The sequence below is a fragment of the Magallana gigas genome, chromosome 4, assembly GCF_963853765.1.
Source record: "Magallana gigas chromosome 4, xbMagGiga1.1, whole genome shotgun sequence".
Taxonomy (NCBI): Eukaryota; Metazoa; Mollusca; class Bivalvia; order Ostreida; family Ostreidae; genus Magallana; species Magallana gigas.
The window spans coordinates 36,832,052-36,854,563 of NC_088856.1; the positions used below are offsets into that span (position 1 = coordinate 36,832,052).

At 32.9% G+C, this 22,512-nt stretch overlaps 1 long non-coding RNA gene across 1 annotated transcript; it reads right to left on the minus strand.

Annotated features, from left to right (window-relative positions):
• Positions 1-660: 660 nt before the first annotated feature.
• Positions 661-3,726, minus strand: LOC136274747 (uncharacterized). The gene is made up of 2 exons (XR_010713171.1): positions 2,719-3,726; positions 661-957 (listed from the first exon to the last, which is right to left on the minus strand). It is a non-coding gene; the product is annotated as an uncharacterized lncRNA (long non-coding RNA).
• Positions 3,727-22,512: the final 18,786 nt, after the last annotated feature.

Consider the following 22,512-nt stretch of genomic DNA (forward strand, 5'->3'; position numbering starts at 1 on the left):
ACATAACTTAGAAATGCCCTTACATGTATACCCACCCCCTATCTTTTGATTTTCATAAAAAGTCATGGTTTGAAATCTTTTACCTAATTTTCTGAAACTTGTGGCAATTTCTATGAGTCATTTCTCACACATATTTGAAAACAATCATCAATGATACTAAAATTTGATCTTTTTATGTTTCTTGAATGATTTGTAGCATTTTAATAATTAAATAGACAAGTATTCCTGCATATGATTTCTTTTTTCCATGAAAAAAAGTAAGTTAACAATCATATTTATTAAATATCTAATCTATTCTGGTTTCTAGTCTCTTTTTAACCATGATAAAACAGTAAGATCAACAAGTTCAACATCTGCCTTATATAAAATTAAATTCAAACACACCCGGGTAGCTGGAGGCGGCGGAGAATTCCATTAAAAATGTTCAAATTTGACATGTTTTTTTCTACTTTTTTTATGCATATATATCTTAAAAGGATGAAAATAGATTGTTTCTTGCTCATTTCAAAAGTAATTATCATTGCTGGTGTTATTCAAAAGTCAAATGTACATTTACATATCCTACATGTAATCTTATGGAGAAAATTGGAAAGAGTTTGGGTGATTTTTCAACTATGTAAACACATCTAAATATCTTTATGAAATAAAAAATGAAGGAAACATAATTGCATACTTTTATTGAAAAACAAATTTTCACAACAATTATATTTCTTTAAACAGCCTTAATTTTGTTTTTCATAATTTCTTATCAAACATGAACAAACCACAATAGGACATGATGCTTTCTTAAAGTTCCATTATTGTTCATGCATTATCCGATTTAATTTGAATTACCGGTAGATAGTCTGTAGAACACAAGGAATATGCATGTGGGTAGAGGTGACAGGTTAACCTCAAGAGCTGAAACCACAAGAATCAACAGGTAAAAGCCATGTGGTAACAAGAGTCTGCTTTAAGCTGAAATAAAAAAAAAATAAATTAGCTGTGTTAACATACATGTACTTGTAATAGCTGTGTTTACATTAACATATACATAATATTTTTGGAAAAAATACACTGACCATGCAGTGTTATAAGTATGACATATCCAAATATATGACATTAACATTTAGCCAGTACAAAAACAAAAATGTGCATATCAAGTCATAATATCATAACATTAAAATAATTTCTTGGGTATAGACATATCAGATTGAGAGAGAGCGAGAGCAGGAGTGAGCGAGAGAGTTTGTTTTACTTGAAAAGCGACAGCAATATTTCAATTCATAAACTACAAAGGAATATTACCAATCCAAACAGTGTCAAAGTATAAGCTTCTGCTACGTGTATACCATGTTTTGTCAATTCTACTGGGGTTTATTGCGAATAAATTTAGCGAGGGTTTTTTTTTCTTACGAATTACATGTTTTAAAAACAATACTATGTATAATGCGCATAAAAATGAGGGATTAATAATACATGCTCATTTTAAAATTCAATGCACTTTGGATTTCTTTTACAAGATCGAGATATTTTTGTCATAAAATTAAGATGCCCTCTGACAGTTTCATGAGTCTTTGCCAAGATTAAAAGAGAGAGAGAGAGAGAGAGAGAGAGAGAGAGAGAGAGAGAGAGAGAGACAGAGAGAGATCTGAGGCACATGCAGTAAAAATTATTTACATACTATGTAGATGTGATATGCATGTAAAGCTTACTTAAATGAATCAATATGTATAAAAGATAATCTAATCTCTCAAATTACAATGATTCTGTGAAATACTTATATCTTGAGAAGACTGTTTAATAGATATCATGGAACATTGACCTAAATTCTGAGCTTGATATAATATGAAATTTGAGACTTTTCATCTCGCACTCTGTTTTACATGCCTGTTACACAAGCAATAACCATATAGAGAGCGAGACAAAAGGTCTAATTTTAATTAGATTGAATATTTACTTTGTCAAATATATTTATTTAATTAAACACAAGCCTGAGTTTTTTAATTTATAAATTCAGTGAAGGCGATATTGTAAAGATCTGCTATATTTAAATATTTGGGTAAAGTTATCATCATGCATACATGCACTCTAATTACAACATTCTATTCTTGTGTACCTTAGGACTCCCACCGCTTTTAATTTTAAATTCTTCATGCAATTTACTACTGATATCCTTTCTTCACTTGCCTCGGATAGTCTTTTAAACACCATCACCAGTCCCGTAAATTCATGTGGTCAACTTTGTTTACATGTAAAAATGGCGACTCTCGATCTCGATGTAAATTCAACATACTTGATTTCCCGAGGTCGGTAGCGTGTTTCGGAGAAAGTCTGAGGCAAATAAAGAGGCGATATCAGTAGTAAATTGCATGAAGAATTTAATGGTACTAATTGTTTTCACAGAATTTGCGTATAAATAAGGTAAATCAGTCCAAAACTAGCGCACGTTTTTCTGCGCAATAAATATACATGTACAATTTTTTCAATGGGTGGCCCTGTAGCTCTCCGGTCTGTCATTATTTTTTCCCGGAGAGCTACAGTTCTGCAGCTACCGTGAAAATACACTGGACAGATAATATTCCGAGATTCCGCTGACTCTAACGCCCGCTTTTATATTGTGACGTACTTCAAAAGCGGAGGTTAGAGTCAGAGGAATCTCGGATTAGATTGAAAAGACTAAGTGCAAATACTCTGAAAAGAAAAAGTAAATACGACATATCCTGTATTGAAAAATACCTTTATAATCTGTCATACGTTAGTTGAGCTGAAATTTCCACTATCGACGTCTTGCAGGCCTTGCTTTTTTTTTAAATGTAGACACACCGCTATCAGCTGTTTGTTCGCAGTCAAAACATGGCGAGTTGAAATGGGGAATCGTACGATGATTATTTCGATTAAAACTAATAAGACTAATAAAAACTAACAACGTAATTATCGATCGAAATAACTAAATTGTATCGATAAACACTTTAATTAACTATTAAAAAACAGAGTCCGGTTTTATGACCTGCACGAATTGTTTTCAGCAGGAGTTACTTTCAGTGTGAATTTTACACTATTTTTTAAACCAAGAACACGGAATCAAAATTTCCGGAAAAATCAATATTTAAACCCCGATATCTCTGCAATGCATCATCCGATTTGAAAAAGAATTTCAGTTTTGTATTAAGCTTTGCAAACTCTACAATATGCATATAATTTTGTGTTTTATATATAGTTTAATTATCAGTACGAATTGTTTTCAGTAGAAATTACTTTCAGTGTGAAATATGCACTATTTTTAAAACCAAAAACACGGAATCAAAATTTCCGGAAAGATCAATTTTTAAACCCCGATATCTCTGAAATGCATCATCCGATTTGAAAACGAATTTTAGTTTTGCATTTAGCTTTGCAAACTCTACAACATGCATATAATTTTATTATTCGCTCAAAAAAATGAAAATTCCGAAAAATTAGAATCACTTCCGGTTTCGACCGGAAGTTACAAAATATTTTTTTTTGTAAATTTGCCATAAGTAAATCCGCAGATTTACAATCACAGAGAATTTCAAGTCTTTATAAACAACCGTTTACGAGAAAAGTCCTGGACAAAATCACTTTTTGAAATTTTTAAAAATGACGTAACTAGAAAACGGAAGTGACTTAATGACTGAAAGTTTAAAATCTTCAAGGGACAACTATTTAACATAATCTCTGAAAATTTCTTGCAAATCGGTTGAATAGTTTTTGAGATATAAAGCAAAAAAGAAGTCAGAAGGAAAAACAAGAAGAATAATAATAATAAACTAGAGCAAAGCTCGTTGCAGAGCAACGAGTGGGTCTTCCGTTATCGTCAGAAGTAAAGCTGGAAGTTCCTGTCAGAAGCAGAGCTCTTAAACCAACAACAAGGGTAACGAAAATAAAAAGATGAAAAAATTGAATTATTCCTGGTACGACTTAACAAAATACGAATGATTTTAAGTACGACTTAACAAAAACATTTCCGATTTCAAGAACGACTTAACAAAAAAAATCCGAATGTGTTCAAGTACGACTTAACAATTATTTTTGGTATGAGTTAATTTTACTTTGAATATTACGCTATTTTTTAAACCAAGGAAGCGGAATCAAAATTTCCGGAAAAATCAATTTTTAAACCCCGATATCTCTGTTATGCATCGTCCGATTTTAAAACGGCTTTCAGTGTTAGATTCAGCTTTATAAGCTCTACAAAACACATATTCGTTTTTGATTTGATCAAAAAATTCATTTTTTCGAAAAATTTGTTTCACTTCCGGTTTCGACCGGAAGTGACAAAATAATTTTTTCTGTACATTTGCCATAAGTCAATCCGCAGATTTACAATCACAGAAAATTTCAAGTCTTTATAAACAACCGTTTACGAGAAAAGTGCTGGACAAAATCACTTTTTGAAAATTTTTAAAATGATGTAACTAGAAACCGGAAGTGACTTAATAACTAAAAGTTTGAAGGCTTCAAGGGACAAGAAATTAAAATAATCCCTGAAAATTTCTTGCAAATTGGTTGAATAGTTTTTGAGATATAAAGCAAAAAAGAAGTCAGAAGGAAAAACAAGAAGAATAATAATAATAAAAAAAAACAATAGAATAACAAGAGGGTCTTCCGTTGAAAACGGAAGACCCTAACTAGAGCAAAGCTCGTTGCAAAGCAACGAGTGGGTTTTCCGCTAATGTCGAAAGCAACGCTAGAAGTACGTCTAAGAAGCAGAGTTCTTAATCTAGTAACAAAGAAACCTAAGTACAAAAAGATAAAAAAAAACCCGAATGATTTTTGGTACAACTTATCATAATCCGAATGGTTTTAAGTACGACTTAACCAAAAACCCTTAACCATTTCAAGAACGACTTAACAAAAAAACCCAATGTGTTTAAGTACGACTTAACAAATTAACTTTACCTTGAACTAACATCTTTTTTCTTAACCCAGAATGCAAAATTAAAATTTACGTAAAAAATCAATTTTGTTTAAAACATAATTCTGAGCAACTTTTCCTCTTCACTGCTTTTCAAAGGGTTGATCTTTCGTACTGTGTGCTCGTTGCGTCATTAATTGTCAGAAACTTATCGATATTTTCTATGTAAAATTACTATGAACCAGACAACATTGAAATGGTGAACATTTCAAAGGGCCCCGCTTATGTTATTTCAGAGAATTCTGCTTTGACCTTGACCTTTAACTTGAAATTTTTCCAGCTGGCATAGAACTTTTAATTCAATTTCATTCCCCCTAACATACAGGCATTTTTGTTCAATCTGACCAAGATTAAGTATATTTGGAAAATAATCTACTGTCTAAAACTAATTTTAAAAAGATCTGCTATGACCTTCACATTGACAGACTTGGTTCAAGGTCACTGCACGCCATTAACCAATAAACTCTGTAAAGGTAAAATATTAGCCAAATAGGGGCTAAAAGGAGAGTATATCTATGCTCTTAAAATATGGATTTTTGTGTGTTCTGATATGACCTTGACTCTTCATCGACAAATATCATTCGAGGTCATTGCATATATTTTGATCAAAGGCATCATGTGGGTGAAGTATGAGGCTGAATGGAGCAAAGGGAGAGAAGATATACTCCGGACAAGGATTTTTAAAAATATAATTCTGCTATGACCTTCACACTTTCTTTTCACTGAAAATAGGTTCAAGGTCACTACACACCCTTTCACCCTTTACTCAAAAGCTCTGCTTATGTGAAGTCTGAGCCAAATAGGGGTTAGTAGAAATTATATATGCTCTCAAAAAAGGATTTTTGCATGATCCGATATGATCTTCACCCGTTACCTAGAAATTTCATGCAAGGTCACTGCACATCGTTTAACCATAGAGACACTCTGCGAGTATTAGCCAGATTGGACCAAAGGGAAAAAAGATATGCCCCAGACAAGGATTTTATATATATAATTGTGCTATGACCTTAACCTTATACCTAAAAACATGGTTCAAGGTCACTGCGCATCCTTCAACCAAAGGAACCCTGTGGATCAGGTATGAGCCAGATTGGGCCAAGGGGAGAGAAGCTATGCTCCAGTCAAGCAATCTCGGATGGACAGACGGACAAATTGATCACTAGAAGGCGCCCGCATAAACATGCCTTTTTATCTAATTTAAAATAGTATCCATGCTATCTGCCCTTGGTGAATAGTCATCAAAACCATTCATCAGCAGAATTTGATTTCCCTCCTTTTTAAGGTGGTATGGGACATCTGTCGATATTAATGTGGATTAAAGAACTATATAATTGAAAAATTTTCACCGGTTTAGAATTTTCAAATTTTACAATATTTAACCAAAAAATAGCTTTTAAAAATATTTGAAAAGGTAAAAATTGTAAAAACCCCAGCGGGATTCGAACTCATGACTTACAGGTTCCTAGTAAACCCTCTAACCCACTGCGTTAAGGAGTTAGGTGACCATTTTTGAAAAGAAACTACATGTACTTATATAATTACACTTTATTTTATTGTTTATTTCGATAAACAATACGTCACAACATGGAAGTGTCCCATATCACCTTAAACTCGGAACACCTCTGACCTAATAAGATCGCGGCATTAAATACAAAGTTTGATTTAACTCTAATTTGTTTATCATCAAGAAATTCTGCATCGCTGACAAATAAAGTTTTCTTCAGTATAATAAAATACCAATTAACTGACTATTCGGACAATAGCAAGTTTATTGTCCCACTCCACAGCAACTATTTCCCTTGGCTTTGCCTCATTAAATAGTTGCTGTCTTGGGGGACAATAAACTTGCTATTGTCCTCATACCCAGTAAATACTAAATAGGCATATAATATCCCATCCACCTACATTTCATGTTATATAACCTCCCGTTTGTAACCTTCAATTTCACTGTAAAGTCAACACATCTGTCATAGCCGCAAGTTTCACAATTTATTTCTGCTTCTCATGTACTTAAAATTAGGGGCCTTAATATTGCTTACCAATTCCAACAAGAGACATCCCTCTAACTATTGATAATCATTAAAATTCATTTCATGAATCTACGCAACAATGATAAACCTTCAAGTACAGTCACTCTCAATTTTACAAAAATATTGACGGTACTTTATCCGAAACTGTTCCTTGTACCTTTAACTTAGTACACTAACATTTTTATGAAAAGACGGTTTGTCTTAGAATAAGAAAGCTAATGCAATTCTGAGAAAACAAATACCACATATTGCCAATTCCATTGAGGTTTAATAAAAATATGGCCATTTAAGTGAACCCACCATTTCCAATTTCCTTTACTAAACACAGATTTACAGGGTTCTCCATATTAAAACATCTTTACCTGACCTTTTATAGGTCAACTGTTGTTCAACCACCTTTAAAAAGAAACCTTATTCAATACAACATATGCCTACATGATATAATCATGATAAAAGCTTCACATCACTTAGAAATACCCTTACATGTATACCCCCCCCCCCCCCCCCAATCTTTTGATTTTCATAAAAAGTCATGGTTTGAAATGTTTTACCTAATTTTATGAAATGTGTGGCAATTTCCTTGAGTAATTTCTCACACATATTTGAAAACAATCATCAATGATTCTAAAATTTGATCTTTATTTGTTTATTGTATGATTTGTACCATTTTAATTAACAAATAGACAGCTGTCCTGCTTGTGATTTCTTGTTTTCATGAAAAAAGTAAGCTAACAATCATATTTAATAGTGAATATCTAATCTATTCTGATTTCTAGTCTCCTTCTAACCATGCTAAAACAGTAAGTTACAACCTACAAGTTAGACATCTGCCATAAATTAGAATTAAATTCAAACACACCCAGGTAGCTGAAGACAGAGTTGATTTCAATGAAAAATGTTCAAATTTGACATGTTTTTCTACTTTTTTTATGCATATATACCTTAGAAAGGTAGAAATAGGTTGTTTCTTGTTCATTTCAAAAGTAATTATCATAGGAGATGTTATTTCAAAGTCAAATGTACATTTACATATCCTACATGTAATCTTAATGCAGACAATTAAATAGAGGGGGGGGGGATTTTTCAATTATGTAAACACATCTAAATATCTTTATGAAATAAAAAATAAAGGAAACATAATTGCATACTTTTATTGAAAAATAAATTTTCACAGCAATTATGAATTTCTTTAAACAGCCTTAATTTTGTTTTCATAATTTCTTATCAAACACAAACCACAACATGGCATGATGCTTTCTTCAAGTTCCATTATTGTTCATGCATTATTGGATTTAATTTGAATTACCGGTAAATAGTCTGTAAAACACAAGGAATATGCATGTGGATAGAGGTGACAGGTTAATCTCACCGGTAAAAGCCATGTGGTAACAAGAGTCTGTTTTGAGCTGAAATAAAAAAAAAAAAATAATTAGCTGTGTTTACATACATGTACTAGTAATAGCTGTGTTTACATTAACATATGCATAGTATTTCTGTAAAAAATTAATTCACTACACTGACCATGCAGTGTAATAAGTATGACATATCCCAATACATGATATAACATTTAGGCAGTACAAGATCAAAAATTTGCATATCAAGTCATAATATAATATTAAAAAATTTTCATAGGTATAAACACTTATCAAATTGAGAGAGAGAGAGAGAGTTTATTACGGTACCGTACTTGTAGTGCAACAGTCAATATTTCAATTCGTAAATTACAAACGAATATTACCCACCGAACAGCGTCAAAGTACATGTACTGGTATTAGCTTCTGGTATACCATTTTTTATCAATTCTACTGTGTTTTTATTTTTGGCAAATAAATTTAGCGAGGTTTTTTGTTTACTTTCTTATAAATTACATGTTTTAAAAACAATACTATGTGTAATAAGCATAAAACATGTATGAGTAAGCTTAATGAAGAATTTTTAATAGATTATTTTTCACAGAATGTGGTTCATTACATGTATGTCAATCTTTATAAAACTAGCGTATATTTCGTGCGCCATAAATTGCAAGTTTTTTGTAAATATCATTTACTTGCATGATAGGTATATATGGTCTAACCAAAATTTTCTTCATAAAGCTACAGCTGTATGTACCACATATATGTTTTGTCACAAGTATACATTTAAAAAAAAAATACCCAAATTCCAACAGTTGAAATAAACTCAACTCATTCTCTGATAAGTTCATTGTGTTTTGTGCGTGCATATCTTATTTGTCTGCTGCAACAGCAGTCAATCAGCGGTAAGCTGAATCCACAATAAGAAAGTTTGTGTTTTAGGAGCGGGTAAATTGTTTATGCGACACTGTCAAGAAAACCACACCAAATAATAACAAGAAACATAAATATTCACTTAAATGTATTGTGTTGTAAAGTAAAGGTTTTTAACACTTATTGCATCTTGCAAAACATGTGATGACCCTTAATCATCTGTCATATATCTGATATACATGTATATGTAAAAGATGGGAGAAATAACGATGGAACAAACTGGGATTCGAACCTGGCCCTCTGAATCTCTAGTCAAGTGCTCTACCAACTGAGCTACATGTATCTGGCACCGGTATTCAAACCAGTCTGACCGTCACATTCCTCCCCCCTTAAATGACCTTCACCCTCGAAGATCACCCCTGGCAGGATCGAGTTAACCTGTTAGTTCCAGGGGTTGGTCACAACACCAATATTGTAACAGGATGGGAGAAAAAATGAAGGACCAAACCGGGATTTGAACCTGGGCCCCCTGAATCTCTAGTCAGGTGCTCTACCAACTGAGCTATCTGGCACTGGTATTCAAACCGGTCTGATCCTCACATATATAAAGAATTATTTTAAACAATGTTGTTCAATAAAAAATAACACTCGTTACCTTCAGTTTTTGTCTGTAATTAATCAATATTGGCGTGCGATCAGTTCTTGCCGAGTACCATTTCTCACCAGTGCATTGTTACGTCATTTTATCAACACATAAAATTACAAACGAACATATGATGTAACAGTGCACCAGCGAGAAATGGTCCTCGGCAAGAACTGCTCGCACGCCAGTACTGCCAGTAGTCAGATTAAAAAAAGAGAATAAAAAATTACATTTAAAACATTAACAAAGACAATTTAAGTACACATCATAACTGCTAAACAAGAAAAATTATGTGAACTGGTAGAATGGTACGCATAGTTCTAACTTGTAACTGTTGTAACCTACATGTAGAAGTACATGTACCGGGTACCCGTTGGTCTGCTAAACCTCTCTAATGATACAATGATCGGCATCATAAAGATATTAAAGTCATGTTTTAACTCTGAAGTCTGAAGTATACAATTCTATTTACTTGAAGTTATGTCTACAGGGTATTCATGACTACATTTGGAGTCTTCTGCACAAGAATATATGATATGTTTCTAATTAGACCCTGCTTTGAATTTTGAGTTGAAAATTCACAATCTGTTATTTTTTTAAATAGATAAATTCAGTTACCCTTTCCAGTCCCCCATGAACCTCGAGCGAGTCTAAACATCCATGAAACATGTAAAAATTACACGTTAGTAAACAAACACTCACATCATAACAAAAACATCTAACAGTGTGCACGTACTTACATGTACATCTATACTGTATACTAAATTTTAACCAGTTAACAAGAAACTTTAAAAGGAGTAAAAGCCTCACCTTCTTCAGTAACATCCACATAAATCACACACTTTAATGTCCATCTTTTCTCCTTTATTACTCGTAGCTTATCAACGGCTGATCGTCGACAGAAGTGTGGCTGTCAGAATTTCCTCGTAAACGATTCACACGAGAAAAGTATCCTCCTTAAACAAATATGTAGTATTGTTCCCTGTGCATGTTCATATGTTTCACAGTAAATTGAAAATGCATGTATACACCGAAAGAATACACAACTTCTCTTCTGCATTACGGCTCTCTCTTTTCTACAATGCCGTTCGTTACTGTTTACATTCGGCGCGCGCGCGGGGGTTACATACAGGGGCGCCCCGACAAATAGTTGCACATAAAACGTTTAAATAATGTGTGTTCATTGAATTCATAAATGATATAGATGAAAAAAATGAAATTGAATCACAACAATTTATCTAAGACGCAACACAACGTAATGCAGTAAATGCCTGGGCCTTAAAGTGGCATTTGTTCGCTTGTGTGTCTATGTAGACATATTAACTCGTTCATGTACGATTCTCACATATTTGTTTTATGAAATTTGAAAAAAAATATAGCACAGAACTTGTTTAATTTGATACCAAATGACATTATTTAATATATTAACAATAACTGAATTCATTTTTTTTTCATTAAATGATAATGATTTTTGCTATCAGAAAAATACGTGTATGAGCTGCTGACCCCTAATTATAGGGGCCAGCCCTTTTTTCTTAATTTTAAATGAAAGCTCTCGTTATTCTAAACAACTTTTGCTCTATATGTATTAACAAAATATTTTTAGTTTAAAGGTTATTATACAAAAAACAACAAAATTTCAGACCCCCCAAAACCTTATACTTTACCGGCAAATAGCTTAAAAACTAAAAAACATTTTGCCAAACTTTTCATGCCAGCAAAACTATAAAATGTTACCAACAATTCTGCTAAATTTCATGCAACTATCTTTTGTAATTCCCAAGATCAACTCTGGACAAAAGACCCCCCAATTTTCAATTAAAGGGCAATAACTCATAACCGGAAGTGAATTTTAAAAATTTGAAAAAAACGTCTCGAGATATTAACATTGTCTACATACCCTTAAAGTTTCATAACAATCAGACAACAAATGTACGAGAAATGGCCTACACAAAATTTGCGGATAAAAAAAAAAAATAACTAGAGCAAAGCTCGTTGCAAAGCAACGAGTGGGTTTTCCGCTAATGTCGAAAGCAACGCTAGAAGTACGTCTAAGAAGCAGAGTTCTTAATCTAGTAACAAAGAAACCTAAGTACAAAAAGATAAAAAAAAATCGAATGATTCTTGGTACAACTTAACATGATCTGAATGTTTTTAAGTACGACTTAACCAAAAACCCTTAACCATTTCAAGAACGACTTAACAAAAAAACCCAATGTGTTTAAGTACGACTTAACAAATTTGACTTCATTTTAGGTAAAAGTTTACTTTACCTTGAACTAACATCTTTTTTCTCAACCCAGAATGCAAATTTAAATTTATGTAAAAAATCAATTTTGTTTAAAACATAATTCTGAGCAACTTTTCCTCTTCACTGCTTTTCAAAAGGTTGACCTTTCGTACTGGGTGCTCGTTGCGTCATTAATTGTCAGAAACTTATCGATGTAAAGTTTACTTTACTGTACTTCTGTGAATATTTTCTATGTAAAATTACTATGAACCAGACAACATTGAAATGGTGAACATTTCAAAGGGCCCCGCTTATGTTATTTCAGAGAATTCTGCTTTGACCTTGACCTATAACTTGAAATTTTTCCAGCTGGCATAGAACTTTTAATTCAATTTCATTCCCCCTAACATACATGCATTTTTGTTCAATCTGACCAAGATTAAGCATATTTGGAAAATAATCTACTATTTAAAACTAATTTTAAAAAAGATCTGCTATGACCTTCACATTGACAGACTTGGTTCAAGGTCACTGCACGCCATTAACCAATAAACTCTGTAAAGGTAAAATATTAGCCAAATAGGGGCTAAAAGGAGAGTATATCTATGCTCTTAAAATATGGATTTTTGTGTGATCTGATATGACCTTGACTCTTCATCTACAAATATCATTCGAGGTCATTGCATATATTTTGAACAAAGGCATCATGTGGGTGAAGTATGAGGCTGAATGGAGCAAAGGGAGAGAAGATATACTCCGGACAAGGATTTTTAAAAATATAATTCTGGTATGTTCTTCACAGTTTCTTTTCACTGAAAATAGGTTTAAGGTCACTACACACCCTTTCACCCTTTACTCAAAAGCTCTGCTTATGTGAAGTCTGAGCCAAATAGGGGTTAGTAGAAATTATATATGCTCTCAAAAAAGGATTTTTGCATGATCCGATATGATCTTCACCCGTTACCTAGAAATTTCATGCAAGGTCACTGCACATCGTTTAACCATAGAGACACTCTGTGAGTATTAGCCAGATTGGACCAAAGGGAAAAAATATATGCCCCAGACAAGGATTTTATATAAATAATTCTGCTATGACCTTAACCTTATACCTAAAAACATGGTTCAAGGTCACTGAACATCCTTCAACCAAAGGAACCCTGTGGATGAGGTATGAGCCAGATTGGGCCAAGGGGAGAGAAGCTATGCTCCTGTCAAGCCATCTCGGATGGACAGACGGACAAATTGATCACTAGAAGGCGCCCGCATGAACATGCCTTTTTATCTAATTTAAAATAGTATCCATGCTATCTGCCCATGGTGAATAGTCATCAAAACCATTCATCAGCAGAATTTGATTTCCCTCCTTTTTAAGGTGGTATGGCACATCTGTCGATATTAATGTGGATTAAAGTACTATATAATTGAAAACTTTTCACCGGTTTAGAGTTTTCAAATTTTACAATATTTAACCAAAAAATAGCTTTTAAAAATATTTGAAAAGGTAAAAATTGTAAAAACCCCAGCGGGATTCGAACTCATGACTTACAGGTTCCTAGTAAACCCTCTAACCCACTGTGCTAAGGAGTTAGGTGACCATTTTTGAAAAGAAACTACATGTACTTATATAATTACACTTTATTTTATTGTTTATTTCGATAAACAATACGTCACAACATGGAAGTGTCCCATATCACCTTAAACTCGGAACACCTCTGACCTAATAAGATCGCCGCATTAAATACAAAGTTTGATTTAAATCTAATTTGTTTATCATCAAGAAATTCTGCATCGCTGACAAATAAAGTTTTCTTCTGTATAATGAAATACCAATTAACTGGGTATGAGGACAATAGCAAGTTTATTGTCCCATTCCACAGCAACTATTTCCCTTGGCTTTGCCTCATTAAATAGTTGCTGTCTTGGGGGACAATAAACTTGCTATTGTCCTCATACCCAGTAAATACTAAATAGGCATATAATATCCCATCCACCTACATTTCATGTTATATAACCTCCCGTTTGTAACCTTCAATTTCACTGAAAAGTCAACATATCTGTCATAGCCGCAAGTTTCACAATTTATTTCTGCTTCTCATGTACTTAAAATTAGGGGCCTTAATATTGCTTACCAATTCCAACAAGAGACATCCCTCTAACTATTGATAATCATTAAAATTCATTTCATGAATCTACGCAACAATGATAAACCTTCAAGTACAGTCACTCTCAATTTTACAAAAATATTGACGGTACTTTATCCGAAACTGTTCCTTGTATCTTTAACTTAGTACATTAACATTTTTATGAAAAGACGGTTTGTCTTAGAATAAGAAAGCTAATGCAATTCTGAGAAAAAGAATACCACATATTGCCAATTCCATTGAGGTTTAATAAAAATATGGCCATTTAAGTGAACCCACCATTTCCAATTTCCTTTAGTAAACACAGATTTACAGGGTTCTCCATAGTAAAACATCTTTACCTGACCTTTTAGAGGTCAACTTTTGTTCAACCACCTTTAAAAAGAAACCTTATTCAATACAACATATACCTACATGATATAATCATGATAAAAGCTTCACATCACTTAGAAATACCCTTACATGTATACCCCCCACCCCCCTAATCTTTTGATTTTCATAAAAAGTCATGGTTTGAAATGTTTTATCTAATTTTATGAAACATGTGGCAATTTCCTTGAGTCATTTCTCACACATATTTGAAAACAATCATCAATGATTCTAAAATGTGATCTTTATTTGTTTATTGTATGATTTGTACCATTTTAATTAACAACTAGACAGCTGTCCTGCTTGTGATTTCTTGTTTTCATGAAAAAAGTAAGCTAACGATCATATTTAGTGAATATCATTATCTAATCTATTCTGATTTCTAGTCTTCTTCTAACCATGCTAAAACAGTAAGTTACAACCTACAAGTTAGACATCTGCCTTAAATTAGAATTAAATTCAAACACACCCAGGTAGCTGGAGACAGAGTTGATTTCAATGAAAAATGTTCAAATTTGACATGTTTTTCTACTTTTTTATGCATATATACCTTAGAAAGGTAGAAATAGGTTTTTTCTTATTCATTTCAAAAGTAATTATCATAGCAGATGTTATTTCAAAGTCAAATGTACATTTACATATCCTATATGTAATCTTAATGCAAACAATTAAATAGAGGGGGGGGGTTCAATTATGTAAACACATCTAAATATCTTTATGAAATAAAAAATAAAGGAAACATAATTGTATACTTTTATTGAAAAACAAATCTTCACAGCAATTATGAATTTCTTTAAACAGCCTTAATTTTGTTTTCATAATTTCTTATCAAACACAAACCACAACATGGCATGATGCTTTCTTCAAGTTCCATTATTGTTCATGCATTATCGGATTTAATTTGAATTACCGGTAAATAGTCTGTAGAACACAAGGAATATGCATGTGGATAGAGGTGACAGGTTAATCTCAGGAGCTGACCCACAAGAATCAACAGGTACCGGTAAAAGCCATGTGGTAACAAGAGTCTGTTTTGAGCTGAAATAAATAAAAAAAATAATTAGCTGTGTTTACATACATGTACTAGTAATAGCTGTGTTTACATTAACATATGCATAGTATTTCTGTAAAAAATACACTAACCATGCAGTGTAATAAGTATATGACATATCCCAATACATGACATAACATTTAGGCAGTACAAGATCAAAAATTTGCATATCAAGTCATAATATAATATTAAAAAATTTTCATAGGTATAAACACTTATCAAATTGAGAAAGAAAGAGAGTTTGAGAGAGAGAGAGAGTTTATTTAATACCGTACTTGTAGTGCAACAGTCAATATTTCAATTCGTAAATTACAAACGAATATTATCCAACGAACAGCGTCAAAGTACATGTACTGGTATTAGCTTCTGGTATACCATTTTTTATCAAATCTACTGTGTATTTTTTTTTTGCAAATAAATTTAGCGAGGGTTTTTGTTTATTTTCTTATAAATTACATGTTTTAAAAACAATACTACGTGTAATAAGCATAAAACATGTATGAGTAAACTTAATGAAGAATTTTTAATAGATTATTTTTCAAAGAATGTGGTACATTACATGTATGTCAATCTATATAAAACTAGCGTATGTTTCGTGCGCCATAAATTGCAAGTTTTTTGTAAATATCATTTACTTGCATGATAGGTATATATGGTCTAACCAAAATTTTCTTCATAAAGCTACAGCTGTATGTACCACATATATGTTTTGTCACAAGTACACATTTTTAAAAAAAATACTCAAATTCCAACAGTTTAAATAAACTCAACTCATTCTCTGATAAGTTCATTGTGTTTTGTGCGTGCATATCTTATTTGTCTGCTGCAACAGCAGCCAATCAGCGGTAAGCTGAATCCACAAAAAGAAAGTTTGTGTTTTAGGAGCGGGTAAATTGCATGTTTATGCGACACTGTCAAGAAAACCACACCAAATAATAACAAGAAACATAAATATTCACTTAAATGTATTCTGTTGTAAAGTAAAGGTTTTCAACACTTATTGCATTTTGCAAAACATGTGATGACCTTAATCATCTGTCATATATCTGATATACATGTATATGTAAAAGATGGGAGAAATAACGACGGAACAAAGTGGGAATCGAGCCTGGCCCTCTGAATCTCTAGTCAAGTGCTCTACCAACTGAGCTACATGTATCTGGCACCGGTATTCAAACTAGTCTGACCGTCACATTCCTCCCCCTTAAATGATCTTCACCCTCGAAGATCATCCCTGGCAGGATCGAGTTAACCTGTTAGTTCCAGGGGTTGGTCACAACACCAATATTGTAACAGGATGGGAGAAATAATGAAGGACCAAACCGGGATTTGAACCTGGGCCCCCTGAATCTCTAGTCAGGTGCTCTACCAACTGAGCTATCTGGCACTGGTATTCAAACCGGTCTGATCGTCACATATATAAAGAATTATTTTAAACGATGTTGTTCAATAAAAAATAACACTCGCAACCTTCAGTTTTTGTCTGTAATTAATCAATATTGGCGTGCGATCAGTTCTCGCCGAGGACCATTTCTCACCAGTGCATTGTTACGTCATTTTATCAACACATAAAATTATATACGAAAATATGATGTAACAGTGCACCAGCGAGAAATGGTCCTTGGCGAGAACTGCTCGCACGCCAGTACTGCCAGTAGTCAGATTAAAAAAAGAGAATAAAAAATTACATTTAAAACATTAACAAGGACAATTTAAGTACACATCATAACTGCTAAACAAGAAAAATTATGTGAACTGGTAGAATGGTAGGCATAGTTCTAACTTGTAACCTACATGTACAAGTACATGTACCGGTTACCCGTTGGTCTGCTAAACCTCTTTAATGATACAATGATCGGCATCATAAAGATATTAAAGTCATGTTTTAACTCTGAAGTCTGAAGTATACAATTTTATTTACTTGAAGTTATGTCTACAGGGTATTCATGACTACATTTGGAGTCTTCTGCACAAGAATATATGATATGTTTCTAGTTAGACCCTGCTTTGAATTTTGAGTTGAAAATTCACAATCTGTTATTTTTTTAAATAGATAAATTCAGTTACCCTTTCCAGTCCCCCATGAACCTCGAGCGAGTCTAAACATCCAGTAAACATGTAAAAATTACACGTTAGTAAACAAACACCCACACCATAACAAAAACATCTAACAGTGTGCACGTACTTACATGTACATCTATACTATATACTAAATTTTAACCAGTTAACAAGAAACTTTAAAAGGAGTAAAAGCCTCACCTTCTTCAGTAACATCCACATAAATCACACACTTTAATGTCCATCTTTTCTCCTTTATTACTCGTAGCTTATCAACGGCTGATCGTCGACAGAAGTGTGGCTGTCAGAATTTCCTCGTAAACGATTCACACGAGAAAAATATCCTCCTTAAACAAATATGTAGTATTGTTCCCTGTGCATGTTCATATGTTTCACAGCAAATTGAAAATGCATGTGTACACCGAAAGAATACACAACTTCTCTTCTGCATTACGGCTCTCTCTTTTCTACAATGCCGTTCGTTACTGTTTACATTCGGCGCGCGCGCGCGGGGGTTACAAACAGGGGCGCCCCGACAAATAGTGGCACATAGAACGTTTAAATAATGTGTGTTCATTGAATTCATAAATGATATAGATGAAAAAAATGAAATTGAATCACAACAATTTATCTAAGACGCAACACAACGTAATGCAGTAAATGCCTGGGCCTTAATGTAACATTTGTTCGCTTGTGTGTCTATGTAGACATATTAACTCGTTCATGTACGATTCTCACATATTTGTTTTATGAAATTTGAAAAAAATATAGCACAGAACTTGTTTAATTTGATACCAAATGACATTATTTAATATATTAACAATAACTGAATTATTTTTTTTTCATAAAATGATAACGATTTTTGCTATCAGAAAAATACGTGTATGAGCTGCTGACCCCTAATTATAGGGGCCAGCCCTTTTTTCTTAATTTTAAATGAAAGCTCTCGTTATTCTAAACAACTTTTGTTCTATATGTATTAACAAAATATTTTTAGTTTAAAGGTTATAATACAAAAAGCAACAAAATTTCAGCCCCGAAAAAATCTTAAACTTTGACGACAAATAGCTCAAAAACTAACAAAGAAATTACCAAAATTTTCATGCCAGCAAAACTATAAAATGTTACCGACAATTTCGCTAAATTTCATGCATCTATCATCTGTAGTTCCCGAGATCAACTCTGGACAAAAGACCCCCCAATTTTCAATTAAAGGGCAATAACTCATAACCGGAAGTGAATTTTAAAAATTTGAAAAAAACGTCTAGAGATATTAATATCATCTACATACCCTGAAAGTTTCATAGCAATCAGACAAAAAATGTTCGAGAAATCTCGTGCACAAAATTTGCGGGAAAAAAAAAAATAATAATAAGAAACAGTAGAATAACAGAAGGGTTTTCCGTTGAAAAACGGAAAACCCTAATAATAAGAAACAGTAGAATAACAGAAGGGTTTTCCGTTGAAAAACGGAAAACCCTAAAAAAAACAATAGAATAACAAGAGGGTCTTCCGTTGAAAACGGAAGACCCTAAATAATAATGAAGAATTTCCAACAGAATCAGTACAAGGTCTTCCGTTGGAAACGGAAGACCTTAATAATGCAATCAGAATAAAGGGTAAAAATGACCCATTTTCGGGTGTGTTTTATAGGCACCAGGGACGCAAACTATCATCGATAACAGGAATGTTTGGATTGGAGAATTATACACTTAATGCGAACCGATCATTTTTGCCGTGGTAGCTGCATACCGTATCTAGCCTATAACTCTCTTCTCTATGGAGACATGTATGGTGATGAAGCTCTAGGGAAGGGGACAGAAGGGCATTGCTTCTCCTACTTTTTGTCAACCTTCCATTTTTATCTACATTTTGATATGATTGCCCCTACCCCTCCCCTTCTTCGTTTATCTTGAAAAGGGAATCCTTGTCACAATCAATAGATTTATTCATGCTTACAAATTTCCTGTAGGGTACCTCTGATTTTTATTCTATGTTCATATCCTTTTTGGTGCCTCAAATTTTGTCACTCCAGGTATTAGTCAATATTGAACTATACCGGACAGTTATATTTATTTACTTTGATCTATAAATACCCATGTTTTTGGTCAGTGAGCCGGGGTCCATTAGCACGCACTGAAGTAGTAGCACGATGTATAGCTAAGCGTATTTTTTACGGTAACCAATCTCCATTAGGGGTAAGTTCGTTTTTCCTTATACTTTAGTCTTGTTTGTAATATTTAAGACTTAGGTAACTGTTCTTATGTGTGTTCGATAGTATTTTCTTGTTAACGTTTTACATATGTGTTTATTTACCGTAGAGTTATGGTGCATTTGTGTGACAAGCGTTGTTTGCTAGTTTATTTGTGACTTTAAATTTTGTAGTCTTATACGGCGTTATTGGTCATACATTGACTGTTTTGTGATGTTAAGGGGTCTTATACACTTAACTATATTGCATGTTAAGAGGTCTTATACGCTTAATTGTGACAGTGTTTGATACATTAAGGGGTCTGATACACTTAACAGTTTTGTAGAGCGAGTATTGTTCCGTGTGATTGTATGGCGTGCAGTTACGGTAATTAAGTAAATAAGTATATTGTGGAAGTGAAACGTTTAATTGATTATATTGTTGTTTATATATAATTAAAAGGTTCCAGCAAGGTCCCAGCAAGGCTCCAGCAATGTCCCGGTGATGATTCGGCCATAGTCACCAGTGTCCCGGTATTTAACATTTTACCACCCGTGTAACCTTCTTCGAGTATTCACTTACTACGCTGGTAGCCGGTGGACGGAAGCCGTAATCTTAGGACGTGGTACCGAAGGAGGACACATTGGAGGAACACTGGAGGGACACTGCTGACAAATGTACCACCATAGGAGGCCATGAAGAATTGGATTTTATAAACATTTTTTTTTAATATTTTGTGTGTGTGTGAATATGTATATTTGTAAATTTATTGATTTTATATATATAGATAAAGATTGTAAATACTTATTGTTGTTCTCTTTCTTGACTGATTAGACACACGACGGCTGTCGTGACAATGCTTAACTTAAAATTAAAATTTTAAGATATAGCTCCCAACTACTACATCCGTATAAACAGATTAAACAAGATATTTTTGATATGTAAGATTTAAAGAAGTTATGCTACATACCCAACTAGTTTCATACCGATGCAACGTGTCTGTCTATGACATGATCTCATGTTCTTGCACTCGATCCGTTAACGTTCCATCCAAGTCTGTTACATTCTCAAATGAAAAGAGAACGGCGAAAAAACTATTGTATCTCACAAAATAAAAACTCAAAATATTGTTTTTTTTTCGAAAACCTTGTCGAACAATGACAGAGTTATCTCTTACAGGAAACACAAGAGTTCAGCTCATTTCACATCCGTATATTATTTTATGTTGTAAGTTCTTCAATTACAAGAAATCCATAAATGAGTTGCTTACTGACTTTCAGGTACATGTAGTTTAGGGTAATTTTTGTGGTACGATTTACACTTGAATGCTGCATAATTTTCTTTATGCCAAACAGAATTAAAAGGTAAATATTGTTAATGTGTGTATTTCATTACTTTTCCTAATTATTCTAGATCACTAGTCAATCATAATATATTTTTTTCAATATCTTAATGCATAATTCAGATTTTTTGATTTATTTAAATTCGTATGTATTTAAAAACTAAAACTTACACAACAGTTGCATCAACCTCATAAGCTAGAAAATTAACTAAATTCCCTCTGGCTTAGGTTAAACGGATTTGTTTTTTATTTGCAAGGCAATTACCTTCAAACCGCAAAAAGTCAACAATACAAATTGCTTTCTTTCTCTGTGTAGAAAATTCATTATCATTTTAAACTTTTTTTTATAATTTCAGGTTTTACGACAAAGAAAATAATATTTCCCTAATTGCAAGCTACATCGCCGGACTTTGAAATAAGAAGCGAGGATATCTAAGTGTATGAATAACACCAACGCCATTTTTTGGCGAAATCACAAATGTTGTTTGGCAAATCAACAACCAAGTAACGTAAAATATCACAAGCAACACATATCTATTTACCGGTATTTGTCATATATATATATATATATATATATATATATATATATATATATATATATATATATATATATATATATATATATATATATATATATATATCTCTGATTTAGGCATTGAGGAGACCATACCCTAAAATGTAGTTTAGGGAGACAATATACAAAATTTTTATATGTGCATATTTTTTATTGCAAATAGTCATTTAGAGGTCTTCAAGATTCAAATAACTTTACATGTGTTTTAATTTTTCAATATATCTTGTCCTTAAAAAAATACAGCAAAAATTGTCTCCTTGATATTTTGTTACTCTCTCATAAGGCTTAAGGAGACCGTGCATATATTTTCATATATATTTTTTATGGCTTAAGTAGACCATTCTTTTTTCCCATAATTTTCATGATTTGCAAGTGCTCTATCATTTTTTATCGCCACGCAACATAGAATTAAGATATAATGCAAGCTCACTGTGTACATGTGCATGTATATGTAAGCTTTGTTAATATCTCACATAGTTGATGGTGTGGACTTTTAATATTCATAGATGGTCATTTAGAGGTCTGTGGAATGGCAATAATCTCACATCTGTTTTAATTTTTCATTACTATTAGCCCTTAAAAATATACTATATTGTCCCTCTAATATTTTGCTACTGTCTGATGCGGCTATGGGATACCGATAATACATTTTTATTAATATTACTTAATTAGGGTTTAGGTAGACCATTCTTTTTTTTACCATAACATTCGTGATTTGCAAGCCCTTTAATTTTCACTGT